This window comes from Lissotriton helveticus, chromosome 1_2, assembly GCF_964261635.1.
Source record: "Lissotriton helveticus chromosome 1_2, aLisHel1.1, whole genome shotgun sequence".
NCBI lineage: Eukaryota > Metazoa > Chordata > Amphibia > Caudata > Salamandridae > Lissotriton > Lissotriton helveticus.
In genome coordinates this window covers 289,695,174-289,722,058 of record NC_136058.1, presented here as the reverse complement: position 1 = coordinate 289,722,058, position 26,885 = coordinate 289,695,174, and the positions used below count along the sequence as shown (strand labels likewise).

The 26,885-nt window shown below is 51.0% G+C and overlaps 1 protein-coding gene across 3 annotated transcripts in view; it reads right to left on the bottom strand.

Annotated features, from left to right (window-relative positions):
* BTBD19 (BTB domain containing 19) overlaps positions 1-26,885 on the bottom strand; it is a 1,311,048-nt gene that overhangs the window by 433,093 nt on the left and 851,070 nt on the right. The gene's annotated exons all lie outside the window — the stretch shown is intronic.

The following is a 26,885-nucleotide window of genomic DNA, read 5'->3' as shown; positions in this document are numbered from 1 at the left end:
GCAGGAACTTAACTTACAACATCCGTACGATCTTGGGCACGATGCAACATGTCAAACAGGACACAAGAGCAATCGCAGTATTTCTGGACATGGAAAAAGCATTTGACTCGGTGGAGTGGCAGTTCCTACGTCAGGTGCTACAGAGGTTGGGCTTGGGCGCACCCTTTCTTCAAATGATAGGGGCTCTTTATAATAACCCCTCGGCCAGGGTGCGAGTTGGTAACCTAGCCACGAATCCGTTTCCCATCGGCAGAGGCACTCGACAGGGCTGCCCCCTCTCCCCGCTGCTGTACTCTTTATTGGCGGAGCCTCTGGCCTGCGCACTGAGGGAATATCATGGCACTGAGGGAATTCTATTCCCTACATATAAAATAATTGTTTCAATGTACGCGGACGACACTCTGCTATATGTCCACGACTCCGAAAACAATCTTGCACCAATGCTCAGGGAGGTTGTCCACTTCGGTGCCCTTTCCGGACTGAGGGTAAACTGGGCGAATTCGATTGCCTTCCCTCTTACCCTAGTAACTCGAGAGTTTACCATGGAGTACCCGCTCCAGTGGACTGAAGACCTGATTAGATATCTAGGAGTGCATCTTCACACGGAGCCAGATCTTCTACTTCGTGAAAACGATGGAGTAGCGATTAGTAAACTAGAGGATGATGTCGCCAACTGGAGCAGAATTCCCCTATCCCTCATGGGGCGCATCGCCATAATGAAAATGGTGGTACTGCCAAGACTCTTATTCTTATTCAACGCTATCCCGATCGTGCTGTCTAAGGCATTTTTTCAACGACTGACTCAGCTTATGGTCAGCCTGGCCTGGGCTGGCAAGCAACCCAGGGTTAGATGGACGCTACTCACGCTGCCGTATGAAATGGGGGGGTCTAGGAGCCCCAGACTTCGAGATTTACTATAGAGTGGCCCAAGCCTCTCACCTACACACCTGGATACACGGGGACAGACTCATACCTCATGTGCGTATGGAACAGCTGTTTGCTGAGCCGCTCCCGCTTCCGGACACGGTATTCCGGCCAATGGATCGCAGGACCGGGATCCTGGACTCTCTCACGGCCACCAATCATGCGTGGCACTCACTGCTACACAAACAGGGTGGAGCATTATTATACTCACCTGCTATGCCAGTGACCTGCTATGCCAGTGGAATGGACATTGTGGCTGTGAGGGGCGTTTCCCGAGCGGTGCATCAGCTTGGTATCCAACGATCGGGCAATTTCTTTGAGGAGGGTACAGTTAAATCCTGGTAACAGGTGGCGGGAGACAGGCGAGACCTATCCTTACTTCTGCGGGTCCAGTATCACAGAGTCCGCAGTGCGTTTTTAGAAATATTAGGACCGGATCTCGCAGAACCACTGGAAGTCCCAGAGCTTACTTACGTAATTAAAACAGAGGCTCCCGTAAACTGCTGACCAACTTATACAGGATTGCGCTGTCACATAGAGAGCACCAGCTCATGAAGGCCAGGGTTGCTTGGCAGAGAGACCTCCAAACTACCATAGAAGACGACATGTGACGATATTGCTGCGTCAACACAAAAAGGATCTCCCTAAACGGGAAGCATAGACTGATTCATTTTAAATTCCTCCAAAGGGTATATTACACCTCGGAGAGGCTGCACAGATATGGCTTGCGATAGACGGCGGAATGCGAAAGATGCCGGGAGCCGTTGGCTGATTTCTTCCATCTGGCGTGGAGCTGTCCTGGTATACAGGCTTATTGGGAAAAAATGTTCACTGAAATGAGCAAAATTCTGGAAGTAGAGCTTACTCCTGACCCGGGGCTGGCACTTATCGGCCATTCCAGACCACTCCAGGTTGCGATTTGGAGACTAGCGGACATGGGGATGCTAATCGCACGTCGGGTGGTGGCGATCTGCTGGATGAGAGGGCCTCTCCCTACTGTGGCACGGTGGAGGCGAGACATGCTCTACTGCAGCACCCAAACGGAACACTATAGCGAGCTTCTACCCCCTACTAGTCATCCCGAAAATATTTGGGGTCTATATCAGTCATACCTAGGTGCTACAGCCCAAGAGGAAGCTTCTGACCCAGTGAATATAGTGACTGCGCCCCAAACAATCGCTGACGTGGAAGCGGAGTAACGGGCGGCTGAGGGACTGGGTATCCACTGGACAGCGGGGCACACAGGACGCTAGCTCAGAAATAGCATGTCGCACGGGGACGGATGATTGCTGGTGAGACTGCATGTGGGACGATAGCACTGCGAGATACTATTCCCGCCATACAGGGGAATACAGAGGAATGTGTGTGAGCGGATCTCTGGCTGAGTCTTAACAATGTGTAGACAAATTATTGAACTGTGTGTTGTCTTGGGGAGGGTGGGGGGGAGAGTTCTGTTTGCACAAGCAAATGACTATGCTGACTTTAGAAGCAAATAGCCAGAAGTTCTACGTTCTCCCTAGGGCGATGGTTAGGACACTGGTGAAAGTAGGAAACCCTACCAAATCACTGCCATGAAAAGATCACCACTTTTCCTGAGCAGGCGTTAATCTACAGACGATTCTCTCTTTCTTTACACGCTGCCGGACCTCAGGGTTGTCGGCTGAAGAGCTGTGTTAATTATATAGTGTTAAACATAAGTCATATTCATCGCAGCCAGCCTCAAGGTTGTAGGCTCATAGCTGTGTATTTTCTTGGTTGATGTGCAAATAAAGGTTTTTGAGACTTAAAAAAAAACCGTATATATTATAAGATACTGCTTATTCATAACAATTATAAATATTAATAAATTATTTTAACCCTTACTTAAACTTACTGTTCTAAAACGTACCAGAGTTTTAGTGACTCCCAAAGTAGTAGCCTGGATGTCGTAACTCCTTATGTATTACCCTTAGAGTAATGAGGGAGCATCGAGGTGATCTTTTGGCGGGTCAGTGGAGAGGCTAGGTTCCACATTAGCCAATCCCAGTTCAGGGATCCGTGGATTTGATGTCTTGCACTTGAGATGGCACTGGTGCTGCTGCACCTGCTAAAAACATGTAACAGGTTTATGCTGTGATTGAGGACTTCAGACTTCTTTGTGCTCAACTTAGGCTGCAGTCTTGGTTTGCTACATGGGGCCTTCATACGCAAGTAGTGTTATTCAATGGTGTTAGCATACATCAGGATGATGACTGTGATGATTCCACCCTTCCCGGAGAGGACCTCTCTGGCATAGCTCTGGAATGCTTCAGCCACACTAGAGATGCCAACACTAAGCCTTATATATCTACGAAGTCCACTTCATTTAGGGTCGAGGAGCAGCTGGTGATACCCTGAGTTGAAGTCCACTTTTGGGAACATAACATAACATGTGTATTTGCAAAGCGCACGTTCACCCAGAGGTCTCTTAGCACTGAATAACAGATGTTCATTGTTACCCAACTCAATGGAACTCATTTCATCGACCTCAGATGGATGAAAGGCTGAGTGGACCCGCCGGGATTTGAACCCGTGACCATGAGGTCGAACACAGGCCCCTGAAGAGGACGCATTAGTCCACTGAGCCACCAGACCAGCAGGCTTCCCTGACTTCTGTGAGCAGATCATGAACTGTAAGCGTGAGTTGTACATTTACCCAAGCCGATGAGGACTTTGCTTAGTTTCATGGGTTTGTGTGCTACTACAGAGAAACCCACAACTAAGGGCCGTCAATTATCTCAATGACATCAGCCTGTTCCAGCTGTGCTACCCCTGCTTCAGCTTTGTGGAACGCTCCTGTCTACTGAATGGGATCAACAAGCACCCCTTACCTTCTGGAAAATTACCAAGGAGGTCACTCAGTTCACATGTACTGACATTCAGGGCAAATCAGATGAGGTTAAGCTTCTCGGTGGTGCAACAGCCGAGTACAGTACCTGGAAGACTTTGTGAAGAACACTTGTAACGGATGATGTGATCTTTACGGGGGAAAAACATCCATCATAGAGGTAAGTGTGTGCAGTTTTACCATATGCAACCATGTGAGCTAGGTTTGAATGGAGGCTGATGGTGGTTTAAGCAGGATATAGTGTGAACTTGCTATGAACCAATCAATCAATCAGTAGATTTGTAGAGCGCTACTTGTCACCTGTGAGGGTATCCAGGCACTATCATGTTGATGGATATCCCTCTGGTTGATTGCTAACATCGCTGCGCTAGCGCTTGGCTGATAACTCTCATTGCTGCAAGCGTTTTTAAACTTTGCTGATATTTTATTTTAAACTTTTGTTCTCTTGCCTCATTGCACGCTAACTCCCCGGTCCACCGCAGCAATTCATGCTGTTTGTAGTGGAGGGAGGAAAAGCGTCCTTACTTCCTGGTTGCTCCACGCCGGGCGGCCATCTTTGGAGGGTGACGCTCTAGTCTCCACCTTCCCCCAATCTACTTATTCCCCTGCCCTCTCGCGCAGCGGTGACGCGCAGCGGGAGCGCCATAGAGGCGCCAAAGAGAAGCCATTCTGCGCCAGTCCGCGTCCAGACGCTCTCAGCTCTCAGACCGTGCCGGCACTATGGTAGGAAACCGCCTCGCTTATAGCGCCCCCTCCCTGCACGCCCTACGATCTACCCCCAACTCACTTTGCCTACATTTGGTCTCCCCTACAAATAAGATGGCCCGATGTAAAACATGTGACTGGGGTATGTATACCCCTGTTATAGGGAAACATTCCTCCATGCATAAATGGAGGATGTTCCTTCTCAACTGCCGGTCTCTGTCGAAGCATTATACCGAACTGGTCATGCTTATAGAGGAACTCAAACCTGAAGCCCTCTTCCTAACTGAGACATGGCTTCAGTTAGAGACCGATCCTGCAACAGTATGGGCTTCCCCCCCAGGCTACACTATTAAGCGATTGGATCGTCAGACAGGTAGAGGCGGAGGGCTGGCTATCATCTACAGAGACAACTATAGATGTCGCATCACCCCCTCTACAACATCAGGTTGCGAGAGCCTACACTTCACTCTTGAATTCTCCTCTACCACTACTTTTTCTGGGGTTCTAGCTTATCGACCACCCGGTACCCTTGGTAATTTCATCACTAACATAACAGATATAGCTGCCAATTTAGTACTCACCTCGGCAAATTTTACCTTGCTGGGCGATCTAAATTTACATTTAGATGATCCATCTGACTCAGCAGCCAACAGTCTCCGCTCGAACCTCCAGGCTATCGACCTGCGTCAGAAAGGTTTCCACTCGACGCACACTAAGGGACATCTTCTAGATCACCTTATGATCGAGGTACCCATACCACTACCCTGGACCGACCATTTTTTAATACCCTTTGTATGGTCCTCAAGCACTCGCCCCACCTTACAGAACCATAATAAACGTTGGGGAAGGAAATGGGCCTCGCTCCCGTTCCCCAAGTGGACACTGGCTCTCAATGAACATCTACCTCTGAAGGTGACTAATTCCAACACAGCTACTGTCAATTTTGACAACTGGATTTCTTGTACTCTTGATCAAGTCCTTCCAAAGGAATCCTTGCACTTGATAAAAAGATCCAAAGTCGCCCCCTGGTACTCCCCTGCCCTCAGAACCATGAAGCAATCCTGTCGTAAATTAGAGAGAGCATGGAGATATGATCGCTCACTCTCTAAAAAAGCAGATTACAGAGCCGCAATAAAGCTCTATAAAAATTAGATGAAATCTGCACAAGCTCTATTTTATGACTCCAAAATCAATTTAGCTGCAAACTCCCCTAAAGAAATTTTTAAAATAGCCAAATCTTTAATTTCTCCCCCCCTGAGCGTTTGTCATCGGATGGCGCACAATCCTGTTGTAATAACCTGGCCACCTACTTCTTTCAGAAGATTCAGACCATTTATTCCTCATTCACCAGTGGTAATGATGATATGGCATCCACCAACACTATTGAGCCTGACCTTCCTGCCCCTTGCTCGCTGGACAAATTTTCTCCTCTAGATTCCATCACATTAGATAAAATGATTTCCAAAGTCACCTCGGGATCTCCCAATGACCCAGCACCTCCGCAGATTCTTATCAAGGTCATGGATGCTATCCGCCCGGTCATCCTGGATGTTCTTAATGCTTCCATCATCACTAATTCCGTCCCAGCCCCTTGGAAGTGTGCGATGGTTAAGGCCCTACTAAAAAAGCCTACTTTGGACCAGAACAACTTGGCCAACTTCCGCCCAATTTCCTTACTCCCTTGGATGAGCAAACTGCTTGAGAGGCACGTTAACATCATATTAGTAGACTATTTGGAATCTAATGGTCTGCTATGTGCCTCTCGGACAGGGTTTCGCCCTCAGCACGGAACCGAAACTGCCCTTCTAGCAGTAACGGAAGAAACTAGAGCTGTGCTGGACCGGGGAGGAAAAGCAGCCATCATACTACTCGATCTCATTGCCGCGTTCGACACAGTTAACCATGCCACTTTATTACATCGTCTAAGGGGCATGGGCATGTCGGGCGCGGCACTGGAGTGGCTGTCCTCCTTCCTGGATGAGCGATTCTTCCAGGTGTTTGAGGATGAGGTAGTCTCCCCCAAGCATCCTCTTAGCTGTGGGGTTCCTCAGGGCTCCTCCCTGTGCCCCACACTCTTCAATGTTTATATGCAACCTCTAGCAGAGATAGTCCATCCCTTTGGTGTGCGTATTGTCACCTACGCGGACGATACCCAACTGGTGGTCTCTCTTGACCACACGGAGGGATCGTCCAACACCTTAGGTCCCTGTCTGGAGGCTGTTGCTAAGTGGATGCAACTCTCCTGTCTCAAACTTAATGGAGAGAAGACGGAGATTATGCTACTGGGCAACCCTCCTCTGACTCCCTTGGTCTCCATCTGGCCCACATGTCTTGGCGTTCCCCCCCCTCCTAAACTTCAGATAAAGAGCCTTGGTATCTGGCTTGATAAAGCGCTAGACTTTTCGGTCCAAGCCACCAAAACAGCCGCCACGTGTGTAGGGCTAATGAAAATGCTCCGCAAAGTGCTCCCTCTGCTTCCTTTCCAGGCGAGGAGGGTCATGGTTCAGGCCCTGATACTCTCACGCCTGGATTATGGAAATGCTTTATATCTAGGAGCCCCGGCAGCAGTGACCCACAGGCTTCAAGTCACGCAAAACTGTGCTGCTCGATTACTGTACAACATACCCCGTTGGCAGTCAGCCAAGAAAGCCCTAAAAGATCTTCATTGGCTTCCAGTGGCTGCGAGAGCACAGTTTAAGGCCATGTGCATTGTGCACAAATCCTTCCATCGAACAGGCCCTGCCATCCTGTTCCCCTTAGTTGTGCCCTACGCCCCCTCCAAAGCCCTTCGTTCCGGATCACTGCATCTAGCGACCACAACTATAAATCAACAAATTATTATTATTATTATTAATGAATTTTGTATAGCGCCTGGTTACCCTTGGGCATCCCCGCGCTCAACCAGACAGATACGTTACCACAGAAGGGCAGGCACTAGACAGAGAATAAAAACGTTTTTAAAAGTTTACGGAACCGTAGAAGACTCGCTTCCGCTCGCAGGTGCAAAGGGAGGGAATTCCACAAGGTGGCTACATTTATAGAGAACCTTCTGCCACCGGTTCTTGCCTTCCTCACCCTCCGAACCTGCAACAGATGTAGATGATCGGAACGGAGCGAGCGGGAGGCCTTATAAGGCTGAACCATATCTCCCAGGATAGGTGGGCCTGCCCCATGCAGAATTTTGTGGGTGATGCAGAGTGACTTAAATTTCACCCTTTCCCTGACAGGGAGCCAGTGCAGCGCCTTCAGCGCAGGGCGAGCGGACTGATGCCTAGGAAGGCCCGTCAGGAGCCTAGCGGCCGCGTTCTGCACTTCCTGCAGTTTGTTCAGGGTGGATTCTGGCACACCCAGGAACAACGCGTTACTGAAATCCAGCCGCGAGATGATAAGCCCCTGGACGAGTAACCTCCTGGCAGCCACTGGAAGGAGAGACAGAATCTTCCGAGCTGATCGGAGCAGGCCAAAACACACGCCTGCTGTTTTTTTGGCGTGCGTTTTAAAAGAAAGATCCTGCTCGAGCCACACCCCCAAGCACTTGATCTCAGGCTTGGGGGAAGGTACCGGTCCCAGACAGTCGGGCCAGCTGCTAGGAGATAAAGATGGAACAGAGTTCCCCAGCAGCAACAGTTCCGTTTTGGAGCCGTTAAGCTTGAGAGCTGAGCTGCACATCCAGGTGTAGATCTTATCCAGACACAAGTGAAGCCGGTCAGGTTGGTAATCCGACTGGGAAAGGCCTACCACCAACTGGGTATCATCAGCATAGCTGATGATCTTAATACCCAGAGGCAGTACCACACTCTCCAGAGGGGCCATATAAATGTTGAACAAAGTAGGGCTCAACGAAGAGCCCTGAGGCACACCGCACTGGAGAGGAATAGAGGGTGATTTCTCCTGGCCTTCCCACACCTCAAATGTGCGGCCTTCCAAAAAGGAAACAAAGCCCGGTGGGGCGGCCGCTCTTTCTCTCACACGGCTGTGAGGCTTTGGAACTCTCTTCCCTTGGCTCTTAGAGAGAACGGCAACCGGATGGCATTCAGGAAAGCGCTGAAAACTCATCTGTACGCAAAAGTGTGTTAATCCTCCCGGTAGCTCGCCATAGCAATCAGTTCAAAGCGCTGCGAGGCCTCCGGGTAGTCTGGGCGCTATATAAATATAATTTTTCATTTCATTTCATTTCTGCTGATTAAGGTCGATACAAGGCTTTGCACATGCCGATCACATGCACTACGTGTAAAACCCCTTCCATCACCGCTTCATCCTCCTCCAGGTTGTCAAACTCTGGGTGTGATGATGTGGGAGAAAGGGCCTAGACATTCTGAAACAGAGACATACTATGTGTGGGCCTCTAGGCGCTTGACTTTCACAGTGATTCATCTCGCAGCACACTAAGCACTTCTTCCTATGCATGGGGCCCCCTTTGGAGTGAGAGTGGGTAACACTAGACTACACTACAGTGGCTGAAGGCAGAGGTTTGCTTTAATTGTTATGTCTTTCAGGGATCCTTTTAGCACTGGGTCAGTATAAGAGGCCTTGGATTTAGGAACTGAAAAGAGCAGCCTAGTATGAGCATGGCAGACAGCAGCATGCCTGATTCTCATAGGATGAGGCCTCCCATCTTGGCAGATGCCTACCCTGGATGATTGGCACACACATTTCTTCTGTCTCAGCATAGAGTGTACATGTACTTGTCAGGTCTTTGAGGCACACATGAAAGTTGACAATTGGCTTATGTAAGCCTTGCCTAGCCTGTCATAGCAAGACACGTTCACAGTTTAAGTTGGCCAGTGGCCACAAATTTGGTGTTTGGGGCAGCAACTACTGCATATGTAGAGTGCGACAATCTCTGTTAGCGTGCTTAATCATTTTAAAACTGATTCCTGTGCCAAGTAAAGGACCATCAGTCTCTTCATTACATCTTACACTTTTGTGGCTGGACAGTAAAGCTCTGTAAAGAATATGTCTCTTTACAACGCATGCCATTACAACGCGGTCATTACAACAACTGCATTGTTATGTTGCATACCATTACAACGCAAGTCGTTACAACGACTTGCTGTAGGGGGCGCACTGGACTTTGGAATTGTATAATTTACTATTTATAAACATTGGGGTGTTCACCTGACTTCTGGGAGCATGTGATACTAGATTTATCTCTGGAAGGTCTTATATAGGGTGACCGGACTGTCAGGAAGAGGGTACCTCCGAGCTGGAATCCAAGGAGGATGAGGGTGAGTGGTTGTGTGTTCCGCATCAAGCAGACCCTCTTCTGTTTTTGAAGTCTGTAAACGCGGAAGCCTGGATAGAAGGACAAGACTCCCACAACGATAATAACCCTGGCACACAACAGCGCGGGTCCTTTAAGTGGAGTCGTATAACATCAGACTCTGCCCCAGAGGAGGTCGTCATCCACGACGCGGACCAAAGCCTTGACAAAGTAACTGGAAGAGAGACTTGGAGGGAATGCCCAAGGGAAGCACGCCGACGCGAAGACCAGATTCCCGAAAGCGAGGCCGGGAGCACTGATCCCCCGAGTCCCGGAGGAGATGTCCGACGAGGCGAAGCAGCCAGCGATAAGCCAGGAGACCAACGAGTCAGAGAATCGTCCCGCCCCGCCACTGGTTTGCACAGGAATACCGACTTGACTGAAGAGTCCCTCGGCGAAGAAAGACAAACTGACCGGAAGATAGGAGTTCCAATCCAAACAATCAGGAGTATCCTCAACTTATAATTACGAGGACCAGTTAAAGAAAAAGTGAATGGAAATAAACAATACTGAAAATTCCCCTACTGGTCTTGCTTCATCGTTGGGGTTTCTGACATAGACGTCCCGGATTTCCCCGGACAGTCCTGGTTTTCAGAGGACTGTCCTGGTGGTTTTGTTAATTTTAAATACATGTCACGGTTTTTGGGACAAAGGTCGGGTCGTCCTGTGAAGCAGAACTGAAAGGTATGCTCTCCTTTCACAGGTGCCTTTGAATCTGAAATAACATAAGTAATGTATCTGTTATTGCCGGGCAGAGCCGGAGGTGGTCGCTGCCTGCTTCTAGCAGAGACAGAATGGGGAGAAGTGGCATGGGTACGCAGGGTGGTCTGCCATTGCTAATGTTACGTAAATATAGTCTTGTAAATGTGTGTGTGTGTATACATATGTATATATGTGTGAACACACTTACAAGATTTACAAGCGTAGCACATACATATATTTACATTTGTATATATATATATGTATATATATACAAACACACACACACAGGAGCGTAGGTTGGTCAGTAAGATTGGGAGGGTTTGAGCTTCAGAGTTTCCAACAATCACGCTGGCATATAATGTTAAAATAGATTATACGACAAGCAGGGTGCATGAAAGGGGCTAAAGGGGCAGTGGAAAGTGAGATGAATGTGGATTGGTAGAGGTACTAAGTAAGAGAAAACACAATGACCAACATCATGAAGGCGTTTAGCGCGGCGCAAAATCCGCCGCGCTGCGGAGGTTATATTGTACGGGCGCGGCTGCGTCGGCCAACGGACGTGCGCAGCACTACCGAGGTGGTGGTCGCGACGGCCGTTGGCCGACGGCAACAGCTAATGGGTTAAAACAGAGTAAGAGTGTGTGAACTGTTTTTGTTTGCATGTGTGTAAACATTGCTAGTGAAATCCGACAGACACTTCCCCTGTACCCTATCATAAAATTCATTTATTAGTGGGGTCTAACACCCCAAGCACTACCGTGAAGCCACGCCCCTGTATATATACAAACAGAGACACATTTCCAAGGCTACGCAAAAAAAAGGATCAGGCTAGATACAGGAATAAGTGCTTTAGTCTTATCTTTATGTCTGGCCTGTCCCGGTTTTCCATTCTCAAAATCTGGTCACCCTATTTAAGATCAACGCCTCAGATTAGGGTGACCAGACGCGCTCTTGTGTGTGTAAGGCGTTAGGCCTACTTTTATGTCTGGCCTGTCCCAGTTTTTCCCTTTCAAAATCTGGCCACCCTATAAGATCCTTAGACGCACAAGCGCGCGTCTGGTCACCCTAATCTGAGGAGGGGGTCTTAAATAGGGTGACCAGATTTTGCAGACACCCTAACTTCCTCCAAACTCACCACTGTTTAGTGGCCCAGCCGCTTTTTTTGGCTGCTATGCAAAACTGAGAAACAAACAACAGAATCTTGTTTCCTCAACTGAGTACCACATATTCCGAGTCACTTCGAGGCTGTCTCAAAGCTCTATTTTTAAGGCGCCTCCAGGGAACCGGAGCCTGGCTGCAGGTGCCCCATCTGCATAGCTTTGTTTTTCTGTTCAGAAATCACTTGAAGGGGTTCCCCCAAGTCTGCCGCCCCCAGATCGGAGCGCGGGCTGCGGGACCTGCGTCACCAGGCCAGCCCCTGCGGTTCAGAGAGGAGTTTTCAGCGCCCACACGCGCGCTCGGAGAGGCGCTTTCTGGCGCCGACTTGCAGACTTGGAATTTCTGCCTCCCCAAGTGACACACTGAAACTCCACCTAAGTCTCCTTTCCCTCTTTCCACCCACCCTGACCTTTGGCCCGACGCCTGCGCGCGCACCTCTCAGTGAGCTCGAGTCCTCAGAGGGGACTTCACCAGGGCCACAAAAAGGGAACAGAAATACAGAGAAAAACAAACTTCTGACTAATTCTGAGAAATACATGAAGCAGCAGAGTGGCTCATTCACAGAACCCGGAGTGCGGCCGACCCTCGCTTCAGAGTGCGCTCTTCCAACCAGCACCTGGGCGGCCCTCGGGCGTGCAACCCCCATGGGGCTGAAAGGGTCCGGCCTGCAACACCCATGGGGCTGAAAGGGTCAGGCGTGAACCATGGGGCTGAAAGGGGCAGGTGTGCAACCCACATGAGGCTGAAAGGGTCCGACCTGCAACACCCGTAGGGTTGAAAGGGTCCGGCCTGCAACCCCCATGGGGCTGAAAGGGTCAGGCCTGCAACACCCATGGGGCTGAAAGGGTCAGGCGTGCAGCAACCATGGGGATGAAAGGGTCCGGCCTGCAACACCTATAGGGCTGAAAGGGTCACACCTGAAACACCCATGGGGCTGAAAGGGTCCGGCCTGCAACACCCATAGGGCTGAAAGGGTCACACCTGAAACACCCATGGGGCTGAAAGGGTCCGGCCTACAACACCCATAGGGCTGAAAGGGTCAGGCGTGCAACACCCATAGGGCTGAAAGGGTCAGGCGTGCAACACCCATGGGGCTGAAAGGGTCAGGCGTGCAACACCCATGGGGCTGAAAGGGTCAGGCGTGCAACACCCATGGGGCTGAAAGGGTCAGGCGTGCAACACCCATAGGGCTGAAAGGGTCAGGCGTGCAACACCCATAGGGCTGAAAGGGTCAGGCGTGCAACACCCATGGGGCTGAAAGGGTCCGGCCTGCAACACCCATAGGGCTGAAAGGGTCAGGCGTGCAACACCCATAGGGCTGAAAGGGTCAGGCGTGCAACACCCATGGGGCTGAAAGGGTCCGGCCTGCAACACCCATAGGGCTGAAAGGGTCAGGCGTGCAACACCCATGGGGCTGAAAGGGTCCGGCCTGCAACACCCATGGGGCTGAAAGGGTCCGACCTGCAACACCCATGGGGCTGAAAGGGTCAGGCGTGAACCATGGGGCTGAAAGGGGCAGGTGTGCAACCCACATGAGGTTGAAAGGGTCCGACCTGCAACACCCGTAGGGTTGAAAGGGTCCGGCCTGCAACCCCCATGGGGCTGAAAGGGTCAGGCCTGCAACACCCATGGGGCTGAAAGGGTCAGGCGTGCAGCACCCATGGGGATGAAAGGGTCCGGCCTGCAACACCTATAGGGCTGAAAGGGTCACACCTGAAACACCCATGGGGCTGAAAGGGTCCGGCCTGCAACACCCATAGGGCTGAAAGGGTCACACCTGAAACACCCATGGGGCTGAAAGGGTCCGGCCTGCAACACCCATAGGGCTGAAAGGGTCAGGCGTGCAACACCCATAGGGCTGAAAGGGTCAGGCGTGCAACACCCATAGGGCTGAAAGGGTCAGGCGTGCAACACCCATGGGGCTGAAAGGGTCAGGCGTGCAACACCCATAGGGCTGAAAGGGTCAGGCGTGCAACACCCATAGGGCTGAAAGGGTCAGGCGTGCAACACCCATAGGGCTGAAAGGGTCAGGCGTGCAACACCCATGGGGCTGAAAGGGTCCGGCCTGCAACACCCATAGGGCTGAAAGGGTCAGGCGTGCAACACCCATAGGGCTGAAAGGGTCAGGCGTGCAACACCCATGGGGCTGAAAGGGTCCGGCCTGCAACACCCATAGGGCTGAAAGGGTCAGGCGTGCAACACCCATGGGGCTGAAAGGGTCCGGCCTGCAACACCCATGGGGCTGAAAGGGTCCGGCCTGCAACGCCCATGGGGCTGAAAGGGTCAGGCGTGCAATACTATGAGGCTGAAAGGGTCAGGCGTGCAATACTATGAGGCTGAAAGGGGCAGGCGCGCAACACCCATGTGGTTGAAAGGGTCAGGGGTGCAACACCCATGAGGCTGCAGGGTCAGGCGTGCAACACGCATTGGACTGAAAGGGTCAGAGGTGCAACACCCAGGAGGCTGAAAGGGTCAGAGGTGCATTACCCATTGGGCTGAAAGGGTAAGGGGTGCAACACCCATGGGGCCGAAAGGGTCTGGGGTGCAACACTATGAGGCTGAAAAGGTCAGGGGTGCAACACCCATGTGGCTGACATGGTCAGGGGTGCAACACCCATGTGGCTGACATGGTCAGGGATGCAACACCATGGATGGGGCTCAAAGGGTCCAGCCTGAAACACCCATGGGGCTGAAAGGGTCAGTTGTGCAATACCCATGGGGTTGAAATGGTCAGGCGTGCAACACTATGGGGCTGAAAGGGTCCGGCGTGCAACACCAATGAGTCTAAAAGGGCCAGGAGTGCAACACCCATGAGGCTCAAATGGTCAGGCGTGCAACACTATGTGGCTGAAAGGGTCCGGCGTGCAACACCAATGAGTCTAAAAGGGCCAGGCGTGCAAAACCCATGGGTCTGAAATGGTCAGGCGTGCAACACCCATGGGGCTGAAATGGTCAGGCATGAACTCCCATAGGCTGAAAGGGTCAGGCGTGCAACACGCATGGGGCTGAACGGATCAGGCGTGCGACACGCATGGGGCTGAAATGGTCAGGCGTGCGACACGCATGGGGCTGAAATGGTCAGGAGTGCGACACGCATGGGGCTGAAATGGTCAGGCGTGCGACACACATGGGGCTGAAATGGTCAGGTGTGCAACCCCCATGGGACTGAAAGGGTCAGGCGTGCAACACCCATGGGGCTGAAAGGGTCAGGGGTGCAACACCCATGAGGCCATAAGGGTCAGACGTGCAACACCCATGGGACTGAAATGGTCAGGTGTGCAACCCCCATGGGACTGAAAGGGTCAGGCGTGCAACACCCATGTGGTTGAAAGGGTCAGGGGTGCAACACCCATTGGACTAAAAGGGTCAGAGGTGCAACACCAAGGAGGCTGAAAGTGTAAGGGGTGCAACACCCATGGGGCCGAAAGGGTCAGGCGTGCTACACCAATGGGACTGAAAGTTTCAGGCGTGCAACACTATGAGGCTGAAAAGGTCAGGGGTGCAACACCCATGTGGCTGACATGGTCAGGGGTGCAACACCCATGTGGCTGACATGGTCAGGGATGCAACACCATGGATGGGGCTGAAAGGGTCCAGTCTGAAACACCCATGGGGTTGAAAGGGTCCGGCGTGCAACACCCATGAGGCTGAAATGGTCAGGCGTGCAAAACCCATGGGGCTGAAAGGGTCAGGCGTGCAAAACCCATGGGGCTGAAAGGGTCAGGCGTGCAACACCCATGGGGCTGAAAGGGTCCGGCCTGCAACACCCATAGGGCTGAAAGGGTCAGGCGTGCAACACCCATGGGGCTGAAAGGGTCCGGCCTGCAACACCCATGGGGCTGAAAGGGTCCGGCCTGCAACGCCCATGGGGCTGAAAGGGTCAGGCGTGCAATACTATGAGGCTGAAAGGGTCAGGCGTGCAATACTATGAGGCTGAAAGGGGCAGGCGCGCAACACCCATGTGGTTGAAAGGGTCAGGGGTGCAACACCCATGAGGCTGCAGGGTCAGGCGTGCAACACGCATTGGACTGAAAGGGTCAGAGGTGCAACACCCAGGAGGCTGAAAGGGTCAGAGGTGCATTACCCATTGGGCTGAAAGGGTAAGGGGTGCAACACCCATGGGGCCGAAAGGGTCTGGGGTGCAACACTATGAGGCTGAAAAGGTCAGGGGTGCAACACCCATGTGGCTGACATGGTCAGGAGTGCAACACCCATGTGGCTGACATGGTCAGGGATGCAACACCATGGATGGGGCTCAAAGGGTCCAGCCTGAAACACCCATGGGGCTGAAAGGGTCAGTTGTGCAATACCCATGGGGTTGAAATGGTCAGGCGTGCAACACTGTGGGGCTGAAAGGGTCCGGCGTGCAACACAAATGAGTCTAAAAGGGCCAGGCGTGCAACACCCATGAGGCTCAAATGGTCTGGCGTGCAACACTATGTGGCTGAAAGGGTCCGGCGTGCAACACCAATGAGTCTAAAAGGGCCAGGCGTGCAAAACCCATGGGTCTGAAATGGTCAGGTGTGCAACACCCATGGGGCTGAAATGGTCAGGCATGAACTCCCATAGGCTGAAAGGGTCAGGCGTGCAACACACATGGGGCTGAACGGATCAGGCGTGCGACACGCATGGGGCTGAAATGGTCAGGCGTGCGACACGCATGGGGCTGAAATGGTCAGGAGTGCGACACGCATGGGGCTGAAATGGTCAGGCGTGCGACACACATGGGGCTGAAATGGTCAGGTGTGCAACCCCCATGGGACTGAAAGGGTCAGGCGTGCAACACCCATGGGGCTGAAAGGGTCAGGGGTGCAACACCCATGAGGCCATAAGGGTCAGACGTGCAACACCCATGGGACTGAAATGGTCAGGTGTGCAACCCCCATGGGACTGAAAGGGTCAGAGGTGCAACACCCAGGAAGCTGAAAGGGTCAGAGGTGCATCACCCATTGGGCTGAAAGGGTAAGGGGTGCAACACCCATGGGGCCGAAAAGGTCTGGGGTGCAACACTATGAGGCTGAAAAGGTCAGGGGTGCAACACCCATGTGGCTGACATGGTCAGGGGTGCAACACCCATGTGGCTGACATGGTCAGGGATGCAACACCATGGATGGGGCTCAAAGGGTCCAGCCTGAAACACCCATGGGGCTGAAAGGGTCAGTTGTGCAATACCCATGGGGTTGAAATGGTCAGGCGTGCAACACTATGGGGCTGAAAGGGTCCGGCGTGCAACACCAATGAGTCTAAAAGGGCCAGGCGTGCAACACCCATGAGGCTGAAATGGTCAGGCGTGCAACACTATGGGGCTGAAAGGGTCCGGCGTGCAACACCAATGAGTCTAAAAGGGCCAAGCGTGCAAATCCCATGGGGCTGAAATGGTCAGGCGTGCAACACCAATGGGGCTGAAATGGTCAGGCATGAACTCCCATGGGCTGAAGGGTCAGGCGTGCAACACGCATGGGGCTGAAAGGATCAGGCGTGCGACACGCATGGGGCTGAAATGGTCAGGCGTGCGACACACATGGGGCTGAAATGGTCAGGTGTGCAACCCCCATGGGACTGAAAGGGTCAGGCGTGCAACACCCATGGGGCTGAAAGGGTCAGGGGTGCAACACCCATGAGGCCATAAGGGTCAGACGTGCAACACCCATGGGACTGAAATGGTCAGGTGTGCAACCCCCATGGGACTGAAAGGGTCAGGCGTGCAACACCCATGTGGTTGAAAGGGTCAGTGGTGCAACACCCATTGGACTAAAAGGGTCAGAGGTGCAACACCCAGGAGGCTGAAAGTGTAAGGGGTGCAACACCCATGGGGCCGAAAGGGTCAGGTGTGCTACACCAATGGGACTGAAAGTTTCAGGCGTGCAACACTATGAGGCTGAAAAGGTCAGGGGTGCAACACCCATGTGGCTGACATGGTCAGGGGTGCAACACCCATGTGGCTGACATGGTCAGGGATGCAACACCATGGATGGGGCTGAAAGGGTCCAGTCTGAAACACCCATGGGGTTGAAAGGGTCCGGCGTGCAACACCCATGAGGCTGAAATGGTCAGGCGTGCAAAACCCATGGGGCTGAAATGGTCAGGCGTGCAACACCCATGGGGCTGTAATGGTCAGGCATGCAACTCCCATAGGCTGAAAGGGTCAGGCGTGCAACACCCATAGGGCTGAAAGGGTCAGGCGTGCAACACCCATGGGGCTGAAAGGGTCCGGCCTGCAACACCCATAGGGCTGAAAGGGTCAGGCGTGCAACACCCATGGGGCTGAAAGGGTCCGGCCTGCAACACCCATGGGGCTGAAAGGGTCCGACCTGCAACACCCATAGGGCTGAAAGGGTCAGGTGTGCTACACCAATGGGACTGAAAGTTTCAGGCGTGCAACACTATGAGGCTGAAAAGGTCAGGGGTGCAACACCCATGTGGCTGACATGGTCAGGGGTGCAACACCCATGTGGCTGACATGGTCAGGGATGCAACACCATGGATGGGGCTGAAAGGGTCCAGTCTGAAACACCCATGGGGTTGAAAGGGTCCGGCGTGCAACACCCATGAGGCTGAAATGGTCAGGCGTGCAAAACCCATGGGGCTGAAATGGTCAGGCGTGCAACACCCATGGGGCTGTAATGGTCAGGCATGCAACTCCCATAGGCTGAAAGGGTCAGGCGTACGACACGCATGGGGCTGAAAGAATCAGGCGTTCAACACCCATGGGGCTGAAATTGTCAGGCGTGCGACACGCATGGGGCTGAAATGGTCAGGCGTGCGACACGCATGGGGCTGAAATGGTCAGGCGTGCGACACGCATGGGGCTGAAATGGTCAGGTGTGCAACCCCGATGGGGCTGAAAGGGCTTTAGCTGGTGATGCTGGGACAATTTTCAGAGTGGGGGTACTGTGAGGTGTTAATCGATAGGCCCCAAGAAATGTATTGATAACTGTCCCTCGGCCTTCCTGCTGCACGACGCAGCAGATTCTGCTGGCTTTGTCAAAATGTTAAGGGTTCGCAGAGTGTTTCTACCTCCCCGTTTGCCTGAAGCCACCAGGGTGTCGTGTGACCGTTCCGTGAGTGATGTCGAGGCATTACTGATAATCCTTGAACTGAGAAAACCTGAAAGGGTAGGCTATTATCGGTCTTCACCACCTTGGGGAGTCTGAAAATCACAACATTCTTTTTAAGCTTATTCCTCGTCTGTTCAAAGTTTGTGGTGCAGACTATTTCCACCAGCGAAACGTTAGTGTCTGACACCACTGGCATGTGGCACCCATCTGGTCTCGCACCCACAATCAACACTGATGTCCTGCCACAGCCCTTCGCTGGGATCTTCAGAGATGACGGGGACTTGCCTGTCGGGAAGGCTATTGAGACACCATGGGCTGGTAGTCTGGCTTTTGATTTGTTCACTCCCTGATGTCTAGTGTGGCGGAGAGTATGGGGAATGACGATCTTATGGCCTCAAATGAGAACACCGTTGTCTGCGACGCTGAGTTTGTCTCATACCCTCCAATGGGACGTGAGCTCATTATTGCTGACGTCACAGTTGGCCACACTTCAAACAAAGTCTTTCCATTTATTTAATCTGATAACTTTGCAAGCTCTCTGTAGACACACATCAGTTTTTATTGCATCCACAAGCTACATGCAGCTTCTCTAACCCTTGGAATAGTTGTTGAAATGTTGTCAGCACGTTTTCCACGGTTCTGGCTTGGATTGCTGCTGCACACTGAATGAGTTTGATATTCTCTGCAGTGGAACAGCTGAGCAGCATTTCTATCCAGGTGATGGCAACAGAGAATTTGATATTGCAGGTTATATCTGCATAGAACACCTTTCCCTCACAAATACCCTAGAAGGGAATGGGTGAGCCTCCTCTACTGGCAAATATTTTTGTTTTGGTGGATGCAGACGTGGTCTCGGCCTCCGATGTTTGAAGAAATGCCCCCATGTCAAACAGAGAGGTTACCGGCGTACCAGCTCATGGATATAACACGTTGGTCTCAGCTTGCCGAGGTGTTCAAGGCTCCCGACTATGCCTGAAATGGGGAAAAATGTCTTTCTCTGCTTCGTCATCTAGATTGTCATATGTTTAAGGATTGGTGTGATTAGTTCCGGTGTTGAGGTCAGAGCCACTGGTTCTTGGCATAAGGCAGGGTCCCTGGCTCGCTGTAGCCGTGGCCCTCCTCTGCAGACTCTTGCAGAAGGGTCGGGCGTAGGCAGTTTGACCTTCATGGCCAAGCCACAACATCCGCTCCCTTTCTTTGCGGTTGCTCCTGCTGTGTCTGGTTTGGGTGGCGCACATTTCAGCAGTCTTTTATGACAGCAGTGACAGCTTCCATCTTCATAAGTCCTGACGTCACGGGTGCCTCTCTTGCTAACAAGCTTGGTGAACGCCAGTTCCACTCAGTCGCTTGATAGTTTGTGTAAGTGGACCAGTGTGAGGTTTTCCTCAAGCTTTATGCCAGGTTGCCCAAGGATTGTAAAATCAGCTTGTTTTGTACCGCAAAGAATAATCAACAAGCATTGGCATAGCCAATAGGTCTCGCTTTTAGGACCTTATAAGTATTTAGTTATGCAGCACAATATCCTTACATCAACTGCTGCATGGCTAAACACTAAGGGGCAGATTTACAAGCCCCTTGCGCCTCTTTCCACCACCGTTGCGTCACTTTTGTGAAGCAGCGGCGGCGAACAGATGCGCCATGGTGCGCGGTATTTACAACGTGACGCATCTGGGAGATGCGTGACGTCGTAAAGCTCTGCGCCAAAAGTAGGCGTTTCTGCGCAGGAGAGGGGGGCGTTCTGGCGCAGGAACGCCTCCCAAAAGTGGCTGAGTGAAATCTACAAGATTTCACTCAGTCACTTTTGTGCCCATGCTGCGTCAAAACCCTGCGCCTGCTTGAAGCAGGCGTAAGGATTGACGCAGCATTGTACAGATAGGGCCCCCCCAAAGCATTGCAGGAGCTGCGTCACGCTTGCGATGCAACTGCAGCAATGTGTCACCTTTACGGCACAGATGTTACAACTAAAACAAAAAAGACAGAGAATATAAGTGAGAGCGCACTCTGAAAAAAAACTTTCTTAACTACTGTGTAGCATGTTTGAAACAATAACAAAGACAGAGATATGGAGAGAAGGGTCGAAAGTCACAGGGGCGGAGGTTTGGGGTGCAAAGGCAACACAGTGGGAGAGAGGGCAACATGAAGAAATATCATTTCTGCAATACAATTAAAACAACAAAAGTCAGAAAAATATAAGTGACATACTGTAGTATGCTGCTCAGCCAGGATGTGTGTAGTTTAGAAAGTTTTAGTTTAGAATGTTGAATGTTAGAACGTTGGTATGGTTGGTCAGTTACTGCATGGGCTGAGCAGAGCACAGACTTCTCCTGGTGGGGCTCTCTTCCTGAATACTACTGGAATAAATACAGCATCGAATTTACAAAGAATGGACTACCAGCTATTTATTTCCAGTACACATACACACTCCGAAAACAAACTTTCTTAAGTATGGTGTAGTGTTTGAAGTAGTAACAAAGATAGAAATACTGAAGAAGGTGTCAAAAGCCACATGGAAGGAAGGGTGGGAGGGAGGTGGGCAAAGGCAACCCAGACCAAGGGAATGAGGGTGGGATGGAGGGTGACTGAAGGCACACCGATGGAGGGTAGGAGGAAGCGGGTAAAGGCAGCACGGTCTGATGGAGGGCGAGAGGCAGCACAAAGGAATCTCATGTCTGCAATACAACTAAAGCAATAACAGTCAGAAAATGTAAGCAACATGCACACACCGCTTGGTATGGCCTCTCATTGTAAATAAAATACCTCAGTGAGACAACACTTCTGGTGAACAAATCAGTGCGTGAACTCCATGTCGCGGCTTTAACCCTGCTGTCTGACTAAAACCTTTCCCTGTCCGCGATGGATAAAAGGAGTACCCCTGGGAGCTAATTATAAATAGGGCCCCCAGTTTTCCGTTTTTACTGATTTTTACAGATAAATACAGACAATAAACAATATTTTTCCTGTCTGTATTTATTTTTAAATACAGAAAAATATGGAAAATATGTCTTCTTTGGATGTTTTTTTCTACTGTCAATCATGAGTGCCAGGTCAGTAGGTGTACAAATTGAGAGGGAGGGGAGATGAAAAAAGACAACAGAATCTCTAATTAAGTGCAGATCTACAGTTATTTATGCTATTCTACAATGCAAGTGTGTTCAGATAACGCTATTGCACTGTATACTGCTGAAACCTTTTGGACATTCAAAGGTGGGCATACATTTATCAGTCAAATAAATGTGGAAAAATACCCATGGCAGCTTCATTTATACAGAAAACACAAAATAGAAATGTATAAATACAGACAAAAGTAGCAAAAAATAAATATGTATAAATACTGACGGAAATGTAGAAAAAATAAACACCATAAAACCGGGAGCCCTAATTATAAATGGGCCTATAATAAGGAACGGTTTGCACAGGGATCCTACATTTTCTTGGGTGGGCTGAAGATCGGTGGATAAAGGAGAGAGAAGGTTGGGGAAATGCACGGGGCAGCCGGCGGGTTTTGATGCTGGGGGCCGGTAGTGCTGAGGTTGCGGCGCATTGACAGGGGCGGGGGGTGTTTTGCTCGGGATCAATAGCAGCACATGTCCTTTCTCTCTGACTGTTCAAATGAACGATCAGATGAACTGGACGGGTGCAGAGTGGGCAATCCGAGTACATAAACATAGCAAATGGTAAATGAGTGGGTGGGGGCATACACCACAAGGGTTGTATGACTTGACAAAGCATTCCGTTGTAACGCGTGCCTTTACCACGTTTGCGTTACAAGGTAAATGCAATCACCACGCATTTCCTTTACCATGAAAATACCTTTTACACGCATACTTTTACAACGATTTGCGTTGTAAAAGTATGCATGTAAATGGTATTTACATGTTAAAGGATTTTCACCCTAAAAATGTACTTTTTTAATTTAACTCTCCGCTACACCACCCGCTCATTCCTCCTTACCTCTCCTCTCCTTGTTTTTCCGTGATGATGGTGTACCTCATTAAGAGGAAGTGGAAGTGTTTTTCCGTTTCCTCTTATGACGCCGATCACCTTCACATCTTTTTCTTTTTTTTCCCAGAAACAGGTGAGTTTTTTTTTTTAAACCCACGCTTTTTTTTTGTGGGGGGGAGACCCCCCAAGCCACCCTTTTTAAAAAAAACTTTAGAACACATGCCTTTACTACGTATTTCGTAGTAAAGGTATGCTTGGTAAAGACTTCTTGTTGCAACCACGCATGCGTTGTAATGCATGCGTGGTTATGGTGTGAGTGGAAACGGCCGCGTTTGTGGTGGCCGTTTCCCCACCACGAGCGCAGTGTGGTATACCAAAGCAGGACTACTGTGAAAGGGAAATAAAATGCGTATATACTTCACTCCCAGCACTATCTGCTGATCACCAACAGCAAAAGGGTGTGTTTCGGAGGATTAGGGGAGCCGCTGGTGTCTTTGGTAGCGGTTCGAGGCCCAGTCTTTATGCCCTCGGCCTTTCGTCCTCCTGAGACCAGGGGGATCAGCGACAGTTCATTGGCCGCCGCGGTGCCTGTGAGCGCTCGGGGTGGGCACAATCAGGGGAATTTTGGATTAAGTGCGGGTGGTTGCATATACCAGTCAGGTATGCACGGGTGCTGGGAGGTGGCAATTTGGGCGCCATTCAGAGAGGATGGAGGTGGGGCTGGGCTCTGCCAACTAATGGGTGGCTAGCGGTGAGGAATTGGAGATGCCGCTTCGGATACGTGCACCACAGATCAGGAGTGTGACCTGGCACGGCGGACGGCTCACACTGACCACTGCAGGGCTCTCACAGGAACGTGGGCGGGGTCCGGGTGCAGTTGGGCGATTGAAGTGTACTGGATGGCTCAGAGTGCCTTCATACTTGCACAGGACGATAGGGGGCACATATAACACTCTGAGGTGTTGGTTCTAGGTCTGGCACAACGGGGGTTAGAGGATTTGGGAGTTAATGACATGTTGGGCTCCATGGGCGGATGAGGTGACAGGAGGTCTATGAGGGGAAGGGCGCTCTTCTCATTAGTACCGAAGGACCCACAAGGAGGTACGTGTCGGTTATGGGTCATGATAAAATTGTGTTAAAGGAATGCAGGGGTTAAGGCCCTAAGCAATAGCGGTGGTCAGTGGAGGGGTAGAAGCAGCGCAAGTGGGTGGCAACTGGTCTCTGGTAGGGTTGCTGTGCGAAGGGAGTAAGGTTGGAGGGGGGGAAAGCGCGCCAGGGGGAGCTGCGAGGGTGGGGGGAGGGGGTACTAACTTAGGCAGCTAGGGAAGAGGCAGCGTTGGGTTTAGTCACAGGGTGAAAGGAGGGAAGGGGCCATCTGAGGAAAGGAATTTCCAGATAAGGAGAGCAGGGAAGGCCGCCTATGGCATATGGGGTGGTCTGGCACATTGGGTCGGTACGGGGTGGGTGGGGTCTGCTCCACCAGGCACGGCAGGGAGCACCAAATATATGTGTTTTGGTGGTGTGGGTTGGGGGGGCAACGGAAGGACTTGTTATGTTATGTTATGTTACAATATTGGTAGAGCGCAAACAGCTGCCCCAGCAAAGGGGCGTCCCGGCGCTAATAAACCACAGAACATCCAAAGGGCAGAGATTCGGCAAGGGCCTAGAGGGGAGGAAATAGGTGGGTTTTCACAGCTCTTCGGAAGGCGTATAGATTTTCCAGTGAGCGGATGCTAAGGGGCAGGTCGTTCCAAAGTTTGGCTCCTAATACTCGGAAGGAGCGTCCGCCAGTGCGAGCCAGCTTTGGGCAGGCAGGGCATGCAGCTCCGCGTTGGGGTGCGGCTGGGACCGAGCGTCGCCTTTCAGACCATGCACCGGAGAGCATGGAAGATTGCGAGCAGGGAGGATTGCGCTCCCTCTGTGTTTGCTGTTCCATGGCGCGGTCAATAAAAAATGGAATTTGTAGGGAGGGAAGCGGGTGCATCTCTCCTTACAGATATGGTTGGAGCATGTAGCTAATCCCTCAGACTTTATTGTTTGGAATTTCAACTCACAGGATGATTTTGTTGCGGGCTCATTTGCATCTCCCGTGCTTTTGCGTGTACATCCAACATCTGAGAGGTGAGGGGGTGGGAGGGGAGAGAATGGGATAGGGTAAGAGAGAGGAAGGTAGGAGAGAGAGTGAGGAGAGAAGTGACTGCACACGAGGCAGAGAGACACTAAACACACGCACTGCTATGGAACACAATGGCGCGGGATGAATGGCTCTAGGTTTACGAGGCGCTTCTTGCGATGGAGGACAGGGGGAGATTTAGGAGCCGGGATATAGGACGCTGGGGTTTGTGGCCTCCCAGAAGTGCTTTGGGCATCGCACACAGTTGGCTTTGGTGGAGGGCAGTCGGCCGCGAGACGCGCTTTGTGGTGGGGGAGGTGAGGAGGGGTGCTGCGAGTAAAGCCAGATGGCAGAGGGAAGCCAAAAGAAGTGAGGAGCACAGTGGGGGCCAAGACATGCACGAAAGTTACTTACCCACATGGCGGCTGCGCGCGTGCACGCACACGTGCACGCAAGCTTAAGGCCAGCAAAAGCCTCTGGTAGCACTGTGAAAACCCCCTTACTAAAAGTCGAGCAAGCAGCGCATGCGCTGCTCTAGGCTCGACCTAAAAAAATAACACTGGTGTTTGTGTAACTGTACATATGCTGACAGCTACCTTACCGTACATTCTTGGCAGCACTGTTGATGGAAATCCTAATCGCACAACATACAATGTTGTCCTTTTATCTAGACCCTGAGCTCAGCTCGAGTCCAAAGCCGTCGCCTTATCACCAGGTCTTGCCTGCCCCATCACCTTCTGACAGCTCAATGTGTCACGTGCTGTGCGGTAGAGTGATTTGGACAAGGGAGGTAACCTTCCCAACTATCCCTCAGAGTTTGTGTCACCTTCTGCTGCTCTCTTGGCCTTCCTGTGACTGGCCATGCCCTGGTGGAACTCTCTGAAGCAATGACACATTTTCAGGAAATGGTGTGTTGCAAAACTCTCTTCTGCATACGTGCACACTCACCCACACATATGTTTCTTTTATCAGGAACCTGACACATTATGGTATCAGTCTGTAAGTATTTTGTTTTTTGGCACAGTATTTCTAACAACATAGTCACAGAACAGTGATGGGCATTGTATATCCTGGCACAATATTAAAACTGCTGTTATTTTTCTTTGCACAAGATTCACCTTGCCAGTTTTTCCATTTGCCGCACAATAAATTACACGTTCATCATTTACCCACAAACATATATTTTGGTCTGTAGCGGAAACAGTGATGCAAGAGCCCAGGAGAGTGGTGGTTTCAGCGAGATCGAAATTGAGGAATCGTAGATTATCTTACTCGATGTTTATCACACCCTCAGTCTCTGCATTACTAACTTTAGTTTGTACAAGGAGATGTACTGAAGACTCTTTACACTTTTTCAAGGATGCTTAGTGCACCAAAGATCAAATGGAGTGTCAGTGGAGGTTCTGGACGTTGAACTCAACTTCTGAGTTCAAAGACAGTTCAACTTGTCATGACGCACTGAGGATGGAGAAGTTGGGGGGGGGGGCTGCCATTTTGTCACCTTCAGCAACTCACTTGACCTTTCTTTACCACCGTATCCCTCCGTTCAACAATATGAAGCAATGCCAGATTTTCAGGAAATGGAAGATTGCGTTACCTACTGGACAAGTGTCATCGAAGTAAGCGGTCGTCACAGGGTAGTTATAGTTAGGATCGTGTTTCCATTGGAAGTACATTTTTTGTGTTTCTAATAACTTTGGTGCCGTTTGACGAATCTCCATGAAACTTTCCAAAAAGTGCTATTTTTTGACTAGCTTACACATGGAAGGATTCTGGGTGATCCGTCAAGCGTGGCAGAAAAGATGGGTTTTCCCAAAGCGAGTTTTCCCCTTTCATTTTCCTATAGTAACTTTAGACACAGCTACAGCCACATTTGTCACAAAGCTAGATCTTGGTCCAGAAAGAGTGCTTTTTGTGATCTGGCTCCAAATCTGTTCAGTAGTTTTTGAGTATTACATGCTCAAATACTTTATATATCCAGGGACGAAGAGCCTCTGTGGATCCCGACAGATCACAAGCTGAGAGCTGATTGGCTGCCACCACCTCAACCAGGAAGTGGTGCCAGCCATCTTAGTACTCAGTCCAGAGTCCTAACAAAATAAATAAAAAGACATATGAGGGCATGGGAGGGATACCCTGAATCCCTAGGCCTGA